General features: G+C 45.1%; 1 long non-coding RNA gene across 2 annotated transcripts in view; it reads left to right on the top strand.

Moving 5' to 3' along the window:
* Positions 1 to 2550: 2550 nt before the first annotated feature.
* LOC135182253 (uncharacterized) overlaps positions 2551 to 14795 on the top strand; it is a 29769-nt gene continuing 17524 nt past the window's right edge. Inside the window, exons 1-2 of one of the 2 annotated variants that reach the window (XR_010305129.1) lie at positions 2551 to 3036; positions 4836 to 4948. This is a non-coding gene — a long non-coding RNA (uncharacterized LOC135182253). The remainder of the gene's footprint in view (positions 3037 to 4835; positions 4949 to 14795) is intronic. The other variant, XR_010305130.1, reaches the window with a different exon arrangement.

Genomic DNA, 14795 nt, shown 5'->3' with positions numbered 1-14795 from the left:
CCTCCACATAGAATCTGGCTCAGAATCCACTGACTGTAAAAGCTTTCTGCAGGAAAAACATGCGAGCTTTCAGCAAAAGATGTGTTACTGTGAAGTACCTCCTTACTATGACAACTGTCAAACTTTCACTTTAAAACGTCGGTGAAAATGCTCTGTGCTTTCAAACAGCACCAGATCTCCATTCAGCACCGGATAGTCTGCTCTGGGCACTGTGCACTTGAGCAACAAGGCTCCCTGCACTGGCTTCTTGATCATGCTCTGAGGTGTCTTGTGGTGGAGGGGAGCTCCAGAACAAGATTCAGGGATACTATAAGCCCCATAGCAAAGACAGAAAATGTAATATACCTTTTATAGTGAAATAAAAATCTTTCTGTCCTACTTGTCTTAAGTATTACTGATATCCAGGGGCTTGTGAATGAAGTTCAGCAAGTGCTTTCTGCACTCACTAGGCCAGCAAATCTTCGCCTTATCCTCAGGAAAGGGTATGAGCCTCCAGTGCACAATGAAAGCATTTGCCATTTCACCTCTTCTTTAGGGGTAAAAGGGAACTTTTTGCACTGTCTGGAGATGGGAGTGCTACAAGGTGACAACTAGAGGGCTTGAGTCACCTTGACATAATAATGCACTGTGAGATATTGTTCCTTCCACAGCAAGGCCACTGGTCCTGCCTGCATGCACAAGCATGCTTTGCTTGTGCTTGTGGTGGTCTTCAGGCAGATGAATTTCCAGATCTCTTTCATGCCTCTGCTATGACAGACATACAGCATTGTGCAGTGTGCTGCCAGAGACACAGACAGAGATGCATCACTTGATAACCAAGTGTCTGTGTACCTCTGTGAAGGAAAAGCCTGACATGGTGTTGAAACAACAGCCTTTCTGTGCCCCTTGTTTTGCCTAGAGTAGATGATGAGGCAGCTTGAAAACAATAGTGTTCAGCCAGGTAGGGATACAAAATCCAGCAACAAAGATCATTTTGAGGATGGGATATTGGTGGCTGAGCAATTGCACTCATAGCCAACTTTTGTAGAACTTCTCTGGCATTGTCCTTTATTTACTAAAAATCAGCAGCTAAATTAAACTGTTTGTTTTCCCTCTCACAGTCTGTAGAAGCCAACAGAGACAATAACAACTGTTGAGAGAAATGGAGGTGACCTGGAATGCATTCTAGACTCTGACATCTGCTGGGTAACAGAAATGGTTATGTATGCCTGAATATGTGCTGTAGCAGGAGGGCTTTCAATGTGTAAACATGCCTTTCTGTTTTTAGCATGAAGGATACATGTAAGAAACAGCTGCCTTGACCGTGGACTTGCCTCCCTTCCCTCTTTTCCTTTGAGTTCCTGACTTCAGTCTGACAGGGGGTGGATGCAGGGGGGACTTGACCCTCAGTGTCTGATAATGGATAATCCTGTCCCTCCATCAGGGCTGCCAAAGCCTGGTACCACCTGCCTGTCTCATCTTTTGCTTCTCTGATTTTTCTAAGTCTATAAACTTCATCCTCGAGCTGCACTGCTCTTCTGAGTGGGAAATCTACCTATTCACAGCATATGCAATTCCCTGGTACAGAGGAGAGACTGAGACATTCACTGCAGCCTGTGGTCTGCGACTTAGCCTGTTTCATTTCAACCTCCGTCTGCGTTCCCATTTCCATCTTAGCTGGCACCAGGAGCCTGCCCTTCTTCTGCCGGGTGGAGACCATTACGCTTCCCTACTATGGTGCTGTGGCTGCAGGCCAGCAGGTGGGGGCTCGGGCGGCAGCAGCGCAGGCTGTGGGCTCCCGGGCGCTCTCTCGCCTTGCAGGGAGGGGCCGGCGCTCTTGGGCCGTTGCAGTCCCGGGCGGCAGCAGCGCAGGCTGTGGGCTCCCGGGCGCTCTCTCGCCTTGCAGGGAGGGGCCGGCGCTCTCTCGCCGCTCCAGCCCTCCGCGGCCCCCGGCGGCACCCCCGCGGCGTCACTCGTGGAGCAGGCGCGCTGCGGGCCGCTCGCGCCGCTCCGGGCCTGGGCCTGGGCTTGTGCCGTCCCCTGGAAGCGCCGAGGGAGCCCGGGGGGTCCGAAGAAAGCAAAGCGAAAGCACGCCTCAGCTAGCCGTTACCGAGCCTCTCCCTCCGCTGATCTCGCGTTGGAATGATCGAAATTACCTGCAACCTATGCACTAAAGGCACAGCAGCCGCCAGCTGGCTTTGATGTCGACAAAACAAATCCTCCTGCACATTTGTTTTAGACCAGACTGGAAAATCGATACTTCCAGTCATCGTTTATGGCACAGACCAGGCTTTAATTGCCCTTGGGTTTGTCTTGGAATCTTGCTGTTGGACTCATGTGCTGCATGTAGTCTGCATAAATGAGAAGTGGATCTTTTGTGGAGTGTTCAGTGGTGGACTCCGTGATCGGCTCGTGTGGAAAATGAAGATTGCTCTGCTCAGCTGTGTGCTGCACGAGTGAGGCTTCCCGGGGATGTCCAGGTGATGGCTGTTTCCATGAAAATAAAACCCGATCTTGAATCCACCTAGGCAGCTCTTGACAAGAGATGGAGGTAACTTGTTCCAAAAGACAGTAGCGGCTCCCCAGGGGAACAGTATGTAAGGAGCTCGTGGCACGCTGGAGCCAGCAGTTTGCCTGTGATCATCCTTGCAAGCATCAGTGCACTGGCCATACGTACAGAAATGCATCTGCCACCTGCACCCCAGGTGGAGAAAGGATGACAGCAGCGGTCAGTGGTGATGTGACATGGGGCATGAAGGGATCCAGACAGCCTGAAGATCTTTGACTCAGATTTTCTTGTTTTCCAGGTCTGAATCTGTCTGAATTCCTAACTGCTCTGTGTGAAGCCTCTCAAGCTGTGTAAACAGTAATGCAATAATGGCAGATCACAATGCGCGCGTGCCAGACCGTGAAGAATAGTTTAGGAGCCAAGCAATATGCTCTCTCTAAGTGACAAAATGCTCCTTGCAGACGGGAATATTAATCAACCCAGGAACTGACAGGATCTGATGGAAGAGACTGTTATTAACATTATCTCCCTTGGAAGCATTTGCAATGGTAATAGTGATTCAATAATGCCCGAACAGAATAAGCTGGGTTGGCCATTTTTGTGGCAAATGGGAGCAACTGAGAAAGGCAATGCATAAACAGACTAATTCATGAAGAAGTGTCTCTATTGACAGCTCAGATGTGACTGGGGGGAGTGAAGTTTTTGTTTTAAAGGTTGCATTTGGCTTCATCAATCATCAAAATCTTGTTAGAAGCCTAATCCAGTTATCATGTTCTTGTTGCTGTCCAGAGACTGAATGTGTTAGAGGGTCTTTATATACAATTTCTGCCACAAGCAATTTACTATTATTTTATTATTCTAATCTGACTGGTTCCCATGGAGGTTCTGAAACCAAATTGTGTCAGAGAAAGATGAATATTAACAACCCCATCACTCTCAGGAAAACTAATAAAAGAGTGGAAATCTCATGCTTTGGTTCAACACAGAGCACTATGAAATGGCCATGGAAGTGTTGACAGTTCTCATGATTGCCAGTCCACTTATTTACTGCTCAGCTTAAGCACAAGCCTCTTCTACACCTGTGCCATGTAGATCCGATGTTCTCCCCCATCTGGCAAGGAAAAGGTAGAAGGCCTGCAGGCAGCAAGGTGTTAGTCAGAATGAGCATGTGTTGTGAAATCCAAGTCTGTCTCAGGACCAGGTTGTCTAGTTTTGGTATTCCAGACAAAGCACATGCTGGGAGCAAGTGGTAGAAAGACAGGTGGAAATTAAGCACAGACCTTCTGTAAATTCATTTTCTTGTTCTCATTTAAAGTTAAAGGGACTCCTAATGGAGTCATTCATCCCATCTCTGTAACCTCCCTCCTTATTCTCTGGCCCTCACTTCCTGAGTTGTGGTATCACAATGAGAACCTCTTTGCTTTGCAGTTCCTTGAAGAGGGAACACAACCCCTTCAGCCTCTTCCCAGCCTCTGCCATCTCCAAAACTTACTTCTTTATCATCAGCTAGGGCTATTTGCAAAGGAAAACTCAACAAATCAGAGAAAAGGCATGCCTCCAAAACCATGCCTTAGTCCTCGGGCACAGCATGCTGCAGCAGTGTGCCCACTACCCCACCAGCCAGGTGTGCTAGTTTGAGCCTATCTAGAATGTTTTGATGAGAAGAACTAGATTATAGGCTGTGGAAGGAAAACAAGGCTGATGTCTACCTCACTCATTGGCTTGCTGAGATGTATAAGAATAAGAATCAAAACATAGATAAGGCACTCTCTACTCCTGCTGGGTGGAGAGATCCGAGCTGCATCTCCCTCTCTAACCTCACCCTCCGTTTTTTTTTTTTTTAACTGATCCACTTTGCTTCTTAACCCCCTGGCCAAGCCTCCATTCTTCCTTGGGACTGGGGTAAGGTTGAGAGGGGCAGGGGGAAGGTGAAGGGGCAGTTGGGAGCCCCTCCTGGGGACTCAGGTTTCTGGGAGGGGAGTTGTGTTTCTGTATTACCTTTTACCTTGTCTATTTCTGTATATAACTGTATATACTGTAAATAGCTGCTTGTATATTCTGCTAAGCTGTAAATAATAAGCTTCATTCAATTCCCAGAGCCAGCTGAGTCTAGTCTGGGTGATTTCCAAAGTGTGTGGGGGGGAGGGTGGGTAACACCCAAACCATCACACCAGGCATTGCTGACAACTTATTACTGAATGTATGAAGTTATTTTCCCTGCATAAATAATAGGTCTGTGGTCTGGACTAGAATTATGGTTTCGTGGGCATGGTGGCCAGAATCACTAGTGGTTTTCAAAACTGCTGCCAGAGCAAACAAAGTTAATTCTTTGTTCTCTTCCCTACAGGATATTTTCCCATAGAGGCACAAAGACAGCACTACTCTGCTTGATGAAAGAATGAAGAGACAAGGTGATTTGGGCTGGTAGTGTGCTGGAGGAATTACAGCAACTTGAGTCAGGTAATGATCTTTCTCTCTGAGCTGTGTTTTACAGGCAGTAAACACACAGTGGTTTTCCACTGAAGGAAATTCAAGACCCTTCTTCAACCGGTATATGGGTCATTCACTTTTCCCCTCCCACACGATCCACCTGTCTGTTTAATACACTAAAAGCTGCCTCCATTCTACTTCCAGAGGCTCAGCATGGTGTATATCAACCCTGTTGAGTAACCTTGAGATCCAACAGCAAAACTTGCAGAGGGCTGTGTGAGGTAATAATCTGGAAGATGCCAGCAGCTTCCTTGACACTCTGAGGAGGCAGTACCAGCAGGAGGGAAGACTGACACTGACATGTCTGATGCAGAAACACATCCTTCCAGCTTACATTCTGATGCTAGTAAGAGGAATACAGAATGGAAGAAGTGCCATTGGAAGCTGGAAGGTAGGAGGTGAAGTTTTATCCAGCCTGGCAATCCAATAACATCCAGAGTGCTCTCTTCCTCCTATAGATCTGTTCATAAGGCTGGCCTTCCTCCATACTACCCTGATGCTTAATTAAAGAAATTGCTGCTTGAGGACTAGCATCAGAAGTCATCTGCAACATAACTTATCTGGGGAGAGGTTGATACTTGCCAAGGTGATCTATGATGCATCAAGGGTACCCTTGCTTATTGTCTGTAGTCTTTGTTGTGGTGAGAAATACCTGCCCCAGAGAAATGGATCTCAAATCAATAGCCTTGTCACCTTAGGGTGATGATCTTGGATGTGAAGATGAATATAGAAAAAATATTGGCATAAGAGGTTTCTCTAATTGCACTGAGCCATCTTAGGGCTCTTTTGACTTCTCACCTTGCTAGGATGGTCTTGTCCTTATTTGGACATCCATATTCATAACCACTGAGTTGTGCTCAGACATTCGATGTGCTGGTGCTGACCTGCAGATCCAGTGCAGTCCTCATTTCTGTGCTGGGTTTTTGCAAAGCACAGGTGGTTCGTATGTGTGCTGTGTTAAGTGGGGTTTCGTCATAAATCGCTAACAGCTGGCAAGATGAACAATGTCCGTAGCATACAGCTACAACTCCTGCAGCACTTTACAGATATTAGTGAAGCCTCAACATATCCTTTACAGGTAAAGGTTTGCTGGAAAGAAGCTAACTCCAAAGTCACTCAAGATGGTTATTTATTTGGGGATACAGGTCAGGATTCCTATGGCATCTACCCTATAGGACACTTGATATTTAGGATCATCATGCCCTGCTTAAAACAGCTAATTGTGTCAAAGACTAGGTGCAAAACCACTGTCCATTGATCATAGTTTTGATCTATGTGATTTACCCAAGGACACTAATATTCAGACCTAGGACCTCTGTCTTGAGTGATGCTGGAACATTTAGAGGAATTAGAGGGCATTGACTTGCATTGGATGGAGCAGGTTTAAATGAAGAGAGGGTATTCTTCCACCACTTGGCTTTACAGTGTGTGAACACTGTGGCAAGAAAGAGCTTACCTATCATCTCTTCCCTGAACTGAGTGTCACATGAAGCCTGGGCTAAATTTTTCCGTCATCAAACTGGTGCCCTCAAAAAAACCCTGTATTTCCTGTCTATTTCATATATATATATATATATATATATGAATTAGGTATCCTTCAGAAGGATGGTGGTCCTTCACCTAAGAATTAATATCTCTTTTGAAGTCTTTCAATGCGAGAGGCAGTAAGACTTGCATGTTGCAGTCTCCCAGAGCCAGTGTCTTTTCATTGCAAAGACTTTTTCATACTGCCCAGATGTGCTTTCACCTTGTTGGCATTGCAGTCCCTGGTCTCTGTGAAGCAGAAGAGCATGCAGCACTCCATGTTTCTCTCACTTGCATGTTGATGATCATGAGGGAGAGAGGGACAGTTCATCTAGCAAAAGGCTATTTCTTGCTCAGGACAGGTGAGTGAACGATTGCAGTTACCTTGCCTGAGCTGCTGGATGTATGAAGACCCATTCTGTGTCTTTTAACTGAAGGAGGTCAGTCTCTCTGAGCAATTAGTACAATAACTCACATGATGAAGCCTGCTGCTTAGCTGCTTAGTCTTTCTGTCTGACAGCTCTGTGCTTTTGCTTCTGCCTATAAAAAGTAGAAATAATAGTGCCTCACTCACTAGAAGCAGTGGGGTTGCAAGGCTTCATGTCGGAAAGTCATGTGCGTGGAGAAGCTTTGAAGGTGTCCCATACATACAGTACATAGTACATACAGTCCCAACAGAACATGAGATTTTGCTCTTACAGCTCAGAATCAGCCACTGATCAGGTTGGTTTTTTTTTTTTTCAATTGTACAGTTGCCAGAACCATGTCTAACATTTTACATCTGAAACATGCCCTGGTCAGTACTAATACGAGAGCTGCTCTGTAGTCTTGCCCTGAGAGCAGGAGGAGGAGTGATGAATGATGGAGCCTTCCTTCTGCCTGTTTCATTCAATAAGATACTGTATTTTCAGTAGGGAAAGGAAAGGCTGCAAGAAAGACTTGAACTGCAGATGAAAAAAAACGAGACCATGAAGATTATTTCCTGCAGAGCAATCAGATAACATGCATTTTGCCCAGATGGCTGTGAATATTAACCATTGCTTTTGTCAGATGTGAGTTACTCCACCTCTCTTCCACATTTCCCATATGATCAGAGGAGCCACAGTGACTCATAAACCAGAGATGTGGCACTGATTAATTTCCCCTCTTATACACACTGTATGAGTTTTTGAAATGTGTTGTAAGACATATTGCAGGGATTGAAGACTGGATGGAGCTTGGAAGGAACTCATGCCTTGTGTCAGGATGTTTATGGGTGATGAAAAGAAACAATTAATTGGCTCATTCATTGATGCTGCTGTGCAATGAATAAGGACAATGTCAAAATGTTGTTCTGATTATGCTTTTTCAAACATGTTTAAAAGAGGAAGATTGCATGTAGTGCCTGTTGTGAAGCTTATAGAAGCACTTCCATTGCTCAATTTCTCTAACAAAACCAGATCTCTACCTGACTTCTTTTAAACTGCAAACTTTAAAGAAGAAAACCAGAGCAACTCCTTGTTCAAGTCTGGGATACTGATAAAGCTGGGAACAGATCTGAAAATAACTGAAGTGTAACAGACTTTTCTCACACCTACTGCAAACACAAGCAATAGGAACAGCAGTCTTTAATTCATTTAGATGGTGCTGGTGGAAGGTGTTGAAGTTGACAGCTGTAGTCAGTATATGGATGATCAATGTGAAGAGTCAGGACAGTTGGATTCAGCCTCTCTTGAGCTTTCAGGAACTCCTTCTTCCCATCTCTTTGTGTTACTTGAAATGGAAATATTCAGTGTCAAATGATGTGTCATCTCTCTGGGAGGAAACACAGTGATCAGTGGACCAAAGCAGATACTCATATCATCATGGAAGCAGCTTAGAATCCATACCTGATGGGATAAAGACTCCACTTCCACTATTGTGTGGGGAGTCTTGTGGGAATTAACATGGCAACTATTACTCCATTCTCCTTGTTTCTGTAGCCTGTAATTTGCACTTGACATTGAACTCCTCCCTAGTAAAAATTTGCAGCTCTTGGCTTTAGATGTTGCCTATCCTTCAGCAGACTGTAGATGAAGTGAAGTCTCTAATAAAAATTAAGATTTGAGAGGGAAGACTATTGGAGTCACATTGTTGGGTAGTCAATATGTTTGCAAGAGTCATAAAACTTCTATCAGATGTAGTTGGGTGTGGGTGTCTGGTAAGACATTTACTCATAGTGCTGCAGCAAAATCCAGAGATAGTAGTTTCTTTGGAAAAATTTTGATGCCAAATATGTGAAATGAAAATTTAGAATTAAAGCAAGTACTTGGAGTGGGGGGTGGGGGTTGGAGAGGAAATATTAGTGATTGAGTTCTGCATGTAGCAAGAATACTGAACACAAGTGTTTGGCCTTGGACAGTGGAGGTTCCTATCCCAGCAGAAACACTGCAGAGCAAGGCTGTAGGGCAGGTCCCCATCTATGGTGGCTGCTCTTAGCTGCTGCTGCCAGAAAGTGGACTCTTGCACATAAGATACATGCAGAAGTTTTTTGAGAACTCTTTTCTAGCTGTGCAAGTCAAGACAGAAGTTACAACAGTTGTGTTTGATGTGAGCGTGCTCCTTGTGTCTTGCCTTGGCAGCTGTGGATGCTTTAGACCATACAAACTAGTGGCAGGGACATGTAGGACCAGGAGAAAGTGATTTTATAAAAAACTTACAATACTTTAAAAGGTTGTAGTAATGATACTGCTCTCTGGAGATACCATGAAGCCATAAGCTCAGCTTAGTCAGACATTCATATCCCTCCCTGACACCAAGGGCCACCCCACTGTCTCACCTGCCTTGCCTGTCTAGAGTTCTCATTCTTATGTCCAGGGCCCTGTCTGAGGAGTTGTGTTAAAACACACCAGCTTTCACTGCTGGATCACAGAGACCTGTCATGTGCCAACAATGAAAGGGAGAGGAATAAGTGGTAGAGGAAATCATCACACAGGTCATTGCGCTTTCCCAAAGCATGACCATTGAGCAGGAACCTTGGTGTGGTGCACTTTGACCTTGGTGATGCCTTAACCAATGTTTTATTTAGTTCCCCTAGCTGTGAAATGGGGCTAGTAATTTTTATGAATTGCACTGTAGTACTGCAAAAGATTATCAACTGGAAAAACACGGCTTTTCAGTCAGGCAGGTCAGACAGCACTGCTACTTGTGCAGTGCTGATGGCAAACCATCAACTGAAAGGTCAGCAATTTACAATTTCTGGCACTGCGTCTTGTGCTGCACTGTGCCACTTCAATGAAGCATTTCTCATGGCAAGTATTTATTGTCCTTCATTCTGTTTTAAAATTCCTGGTTTTCTTCTTGAGTACCAAAAAGAAGAAAGAGAAAGGCAGGAAAAAAAAAAGGTATGGAAGTCACAGCCTATTTTAGACAGTTGTTTACTACATTGCACTCCCTTGACCATCTGCATTGTCAGTCCCCAAAGGATATAGGTAGCAGCTGGATAATAATTGAAAATTATAGCTTGGAAGGCAGCTTACAATCTAATGGATAGTTTATGGCACCAATTTCCTTCCCTGCTGATACTAACAAAACATGACAGGGAAGATAATCAAATAAAGACAAGAATAAAGTCAGCACAAGCTGCTAGCAGGAGCCTCATTCTCATCGGCCCTATGCCCTGCTTCAGCTGCTAAAGCCTGAAGTGTTTCTGTGAGCACTACTACAGGGCTCAGGCTGAGCATTCAGTCTCCCTTGGCTACCGCAGGTGTTCAGCACCTTTGCAGAGGAGGTGAGTACCCCCAAATAGGAGGCTCTTGTGAGAGAGTGCATGTTAGCCATTTACTGTGTACAACTTGTATTTTCTCTTTAAAATTGCACTTACACCCCTTTTCAATCATTGATGGGTTTTGGTGACCTTAAAATGCATGAATTTGAAGGATACTGTCAGTGCAGAAATAACAATGTGGTGGTGAGTAATAGAGGACAAATTCCAAACGTGTAGATTGAAAAGAAAATCTGGAAACAGATTTTACATCCTGTAAAGAGAGCACCACAAAACCCCACAGAACCACAAAAAACTCGTTGCCTTTCCTCTGATGACGGTCTTTTCCTTCCTTCTCCATGTAGTTTGGAACACGAAGCAGAAGAAATCAGTTTAATTTCTCATTTACAGTTAGTTTCACTGTCTTGAGTCCCAGGCATCCTAAGACAATGTTGCTTTCCATTGACTTAGAACATTATTAGGGAATGATTCTATGAAACAGGAATATTCTTCCTCAGCAGACAATTACTGGCACTAAATTAGGTCATATTATCTAATATTTACAGCATTTTATAAGGATGTCTTTCAGTGCAGTGTCCAAGGCTGTTTAAAACATATATCACGTGTATGTGTGTTCAAAAAAGTGCTCCCTTAAATGACAGCCGTAACCATTTCCTCCTCCACCCAAAGAAATGTCTTCGTCACTGTGCTAGTTTGAGACTAGCTGGAATATTTTGGTGAGAAGAATTAGATGATAGGTTGTGAAAAGGAAACACTGGTGATGTCTGCTGCATTCGTAGGCTCACTGAGATGTATAGAACCAAGAACATAAATATAGATAACAGTTGCTGTGTGTTTCTGGGTGCCTGTACTGTTCTCCCTGGCTTGCTTTCTGTGTAACTAATCCTTCTGCTTCCTAACCCCCCTGGCCGATTCTCCAAGCTCTCCTTGCACGTAAGGCAAAGTTTGGGATAAGGTAGAGGGGTGGGAAGAAGGTGGAAGGGTGGTTGGGAGCCCCTCCTGGGGACTCAGGTTTCTGAGAGGGCTGGTGTGTTTCTGTATTACCTTTTTTAACTTGTATATTGCTGTATGTAGCTGTATATGTTTCATAGAATCACAGAATTCACCAGGTTGGAGAAGACCTCTAGGATCATCAAGTCCAACCTGTCACCTAACCCTTCTAATTAACTAACCCATGGCACTAAGTGCCTCATCCAGCCTCCTTTTAAACGCCTCCAGGGATGGCGACTCCACCACCTCCCCAGGCAGCCCATTCCAGTGGGCAATCACTCCTTCCATGAAGAATTTCTTCCTAATGTCCACCCTAAACCTGCCCTGGAGCAATTTGAGACTATGTCCTCTTGTTCTGTCACTGGATGCCTTTGAGAAGAGACCAAATGTTGTAAATAGCTGCTTGTATATTGTGCTAAGCTATAAATATAAAGCTTCATTCCTTAATTTCCAGCCGGCTGAGTCTAGTCTGGGTGATTTCATAAGAGTAGGGGGGCAGGTAACACCCAAACCGCCACAGTTACATACATGGTTTGTACCAGTATTAGCCTGATTCTTTGGCTAAAACCAGTAAATTTTCTCCCTCACCCTGTACTTGCACCATCCCTCAAGTCTGTGCTGTCCTTTATGTAGCTATATGGTGAAATGGAGCAGAAAATTCACCGAAGTAAGCAATTTAATTGGCAACAGCACCTCACCACCCCATCCAAATTAAATCTCCCTTAGTTTCAGATAAATCTGTGCCCAGATCAGCCAAAAATATATTATGTGAAAAAGTACTGTCTGGCTCAAAAGCAAGCTAGGGACCGGCTACTGTCAATGTGATGGGGTGAAGGAATCACAGAATGATCCATAGATTCATGGGATGGGTTGGGTTGGAAGGGACCTAGAAGCTCATCCAGTTCCAACCCCTGCAATGGGCAGGGCAGGGACACCTCCCACCAGCCCAGGTTCCTCAAGGCCTCATCCAGCCTGGCTTTGAACACCTCCGGGCAGGGGGCATCCACAGCCTCCCTGGGCAACCTGTTCCTGTCTCATCACCCTCACTGTCAAGAATTTCTTCCTTATCTCCAGTCTAAATCTGCCCTTCTCAAAATTCAATCCACTCCTTCTTGTCCTGTCACTGCAAGCCTTTGTCAAAAGTTCCTCCTCAGCTTTCCTGTAGCACTCTTTAGGTACCGGAAGTTTACTATAAGGTCTCTTTGGAGCCTTCTCTTCTCCAGCTTGAACAGCTCCAGCTCTCTCAGGTTCTCCAGCCCTCTGATATCTTTGTGACTCTCCTCTCAGCCTCTCCATCAGTTCCATGTCCTTTTTGTTTTGGGGGCCTCAGAACTGGATGCAGTGTTCCAGATGGGGTCTCACCAGAGCAGAGTAGGAGAATCAGCTCACTGGTCCTGCTGGTCACACCGTTGCCTTCTGGGCTGCCAGCACACATTGTTGCCTCATGCTGAATTTTTCATCAATTGGCATTCCAAGTCCTTCACTTTGTAGGCCTCCAATGTGGCCCATTCTTGCTTCCACTCCCTAAAAAATCTTTCTTTGTGCCCAAGTAAGTCCAGGAGGAACTTGTTCATCCGTGCTGGCCTCCTAGCACTCTTGTCTGCCACCTTCTTTCTTAGAATGCACTGCATCAAGGAGGTGGTCCTTGAATATTAACCAACTTTCTTGGCCCCCTTTTCTGTCCAGGGCTTTATCTCATGACACTGCCAAGCAGATCCTTGAAGAAGATGAAGGCTGCTCTCTTGAAATACAGAGCACTGAGCTTGCTTCTCATCCTCTTTGATGTCCTAAGGATCTTAAACTTTACCATTGCATGGTTGTTGCACCAAGTCTAGCCTTGAGCTTCATGTCACTCACCAGCCCCTCCTTGTTGGTGAGGACAGGGTCCAGCATAGCACCTTTTCTTGTGGGTTCCTTTACCACTTGAAGGAGGAAGTTATCATGAGTGCTCTTCAGGAACCTCTTAGATTAACGGTGCCCTGTTGTGTTGTCCATCCAACAGATATCTGGGTGGTCAAAATCTCCCAGGAATACCAGGGCTTGTGAACTTAAAGTTGCTCCTATCTGTTTACAGAGGGCCTCATCCACCCTGTGTTCCTGGTCAAATGGCCTGTAGTCTACCCCTGCTGTGATGTCTCCTTCCCTTGCCTTCCCTATAATCCTATCAGCTCTTCATCCTTCTCCAGGTGAAGCTCCATGGGCCCCAACTGGTCACTCATGTAGAGGGCAACACCCTCTACCCTTGTCCCCTGCCTGTCTTTCCTGAAGAGCTTGGATCTGTCTATTCCTATGTTCCAGTCCTGAGAGCCATCCCACCATGTCTCAATGATGTCAGTGATGTCAAAGCCTTGTGGGCTCTTCTTGATGACTTCTGTGTTTCAGACTCCAGGGATGTGTTTGTGGAGCCATCTGTCCATATTTTAGCCTCAGTTTCCCATTTGAGATTAACTGGCTCTGCAGTAAAGCAGGCTGCTGAGCCTGGGCAGTCCCTGCACCTGAGTACAGATGTTGGGGTTGTTTAGAGCTTTTCCCTTTGTTTTGTTGGTTGGGGGTTTGTTTGTTTGGGGGTTGTCTTGGTTTGCTTTGTTTTAAATTGTTCTGATGCTCAATAGCTAAGGTGGCTGAGGATTTTCTCTTCTCCTCCTTTCTCAAACAGCCACCAAAGAGTTCCTTTCTGGGGCTGGTGATGGCTGACTTCTAGTCTTCCACGTTAAAAAAAGAATAAAGACAGTTTATCTGGCTTCTGCCACCCTTCAACCATGAGAATAAATTACACTTTATCACTTCTTGAGACACTCCATTTAAAAGTAGCAACTGAAAGTATGACATGAAAGAGGCAAAATGAGAATTTTGCTGGAAGAGAAATGGAAAGTTTCAGGTCTTTCTGAAGAAGCCATGGGAAAGAAACTTCCATCAGAATGTTTTTCCTGCCCTAGGGAACAGTCCTCTATTCCCCAAAAGAACAGGTAGAGCATGGGATCCTGCAAGGGGCATTCATCTGGAAAGGGAAAACCTTTGTGTCAACAACTGGTGGTGATCCAGAAATAGAGTGAGTCCTAGGGATGGAAGAGATTTCTATTCCAATGAGTGGGCTTAATCTGTTATCTGAAGAAGGGCACAGCTGTTGCCAAGCCATCTGCAGGAGGCTCAGGATGGAGACTGTGTATGCAGAGGCTGCTCAGTGGATACTTTAGCATTTTGTTACTGCTGGCAGTATGTGCAGATGTTTCTGACAAGTGTGTAAAGCTGAAATTCAGTCAGCAGTGCTCAGAACTTGGAGTCTGGCAAAATACACTGTTTTCAGTCTCCTTTGGGGAAAATGCCATTCATTGCCGACTTCTGGAACTAATTTTGAAGCTAAAGGCAAGTGTGGCCTTTTCCTGTATCTGAATTAAAAAAGCCTCACCTTTGTGCCACTGACAGGGCTTCTGTAATGTCTTTTCAGGCAGATGATGAGCCTGACTCTTCTCTCCCTTTGCAACAGGGAGGCAACACCTATTCTGGTGCCACCTGAGCTGAGGACATACCTGAATTCTACACTGAGATCCTTGTGGTAGCAAT

Source organism: Pogoniulus pusillus, chromosome 16, assembly GCF_015220805.1.
Source record: "Pogoniulus pusillus isolate bPogPus1 chromosome 16, bPogPus1.pri, whole genome shotgun sequence".
NCBI classification, from domain to species: domain Eukaryota; kingdom Metazoa; phylum Chordata; class Aves; order Piciformes; family Lybiidae; genus Pogoniulus; species Pogoniulus pusillus.
The sequence above is the reverse complement of the archived record's forward strand: the minus strand, read 5'-3'. Positions and strand labels throughout refer to the sequence as shown.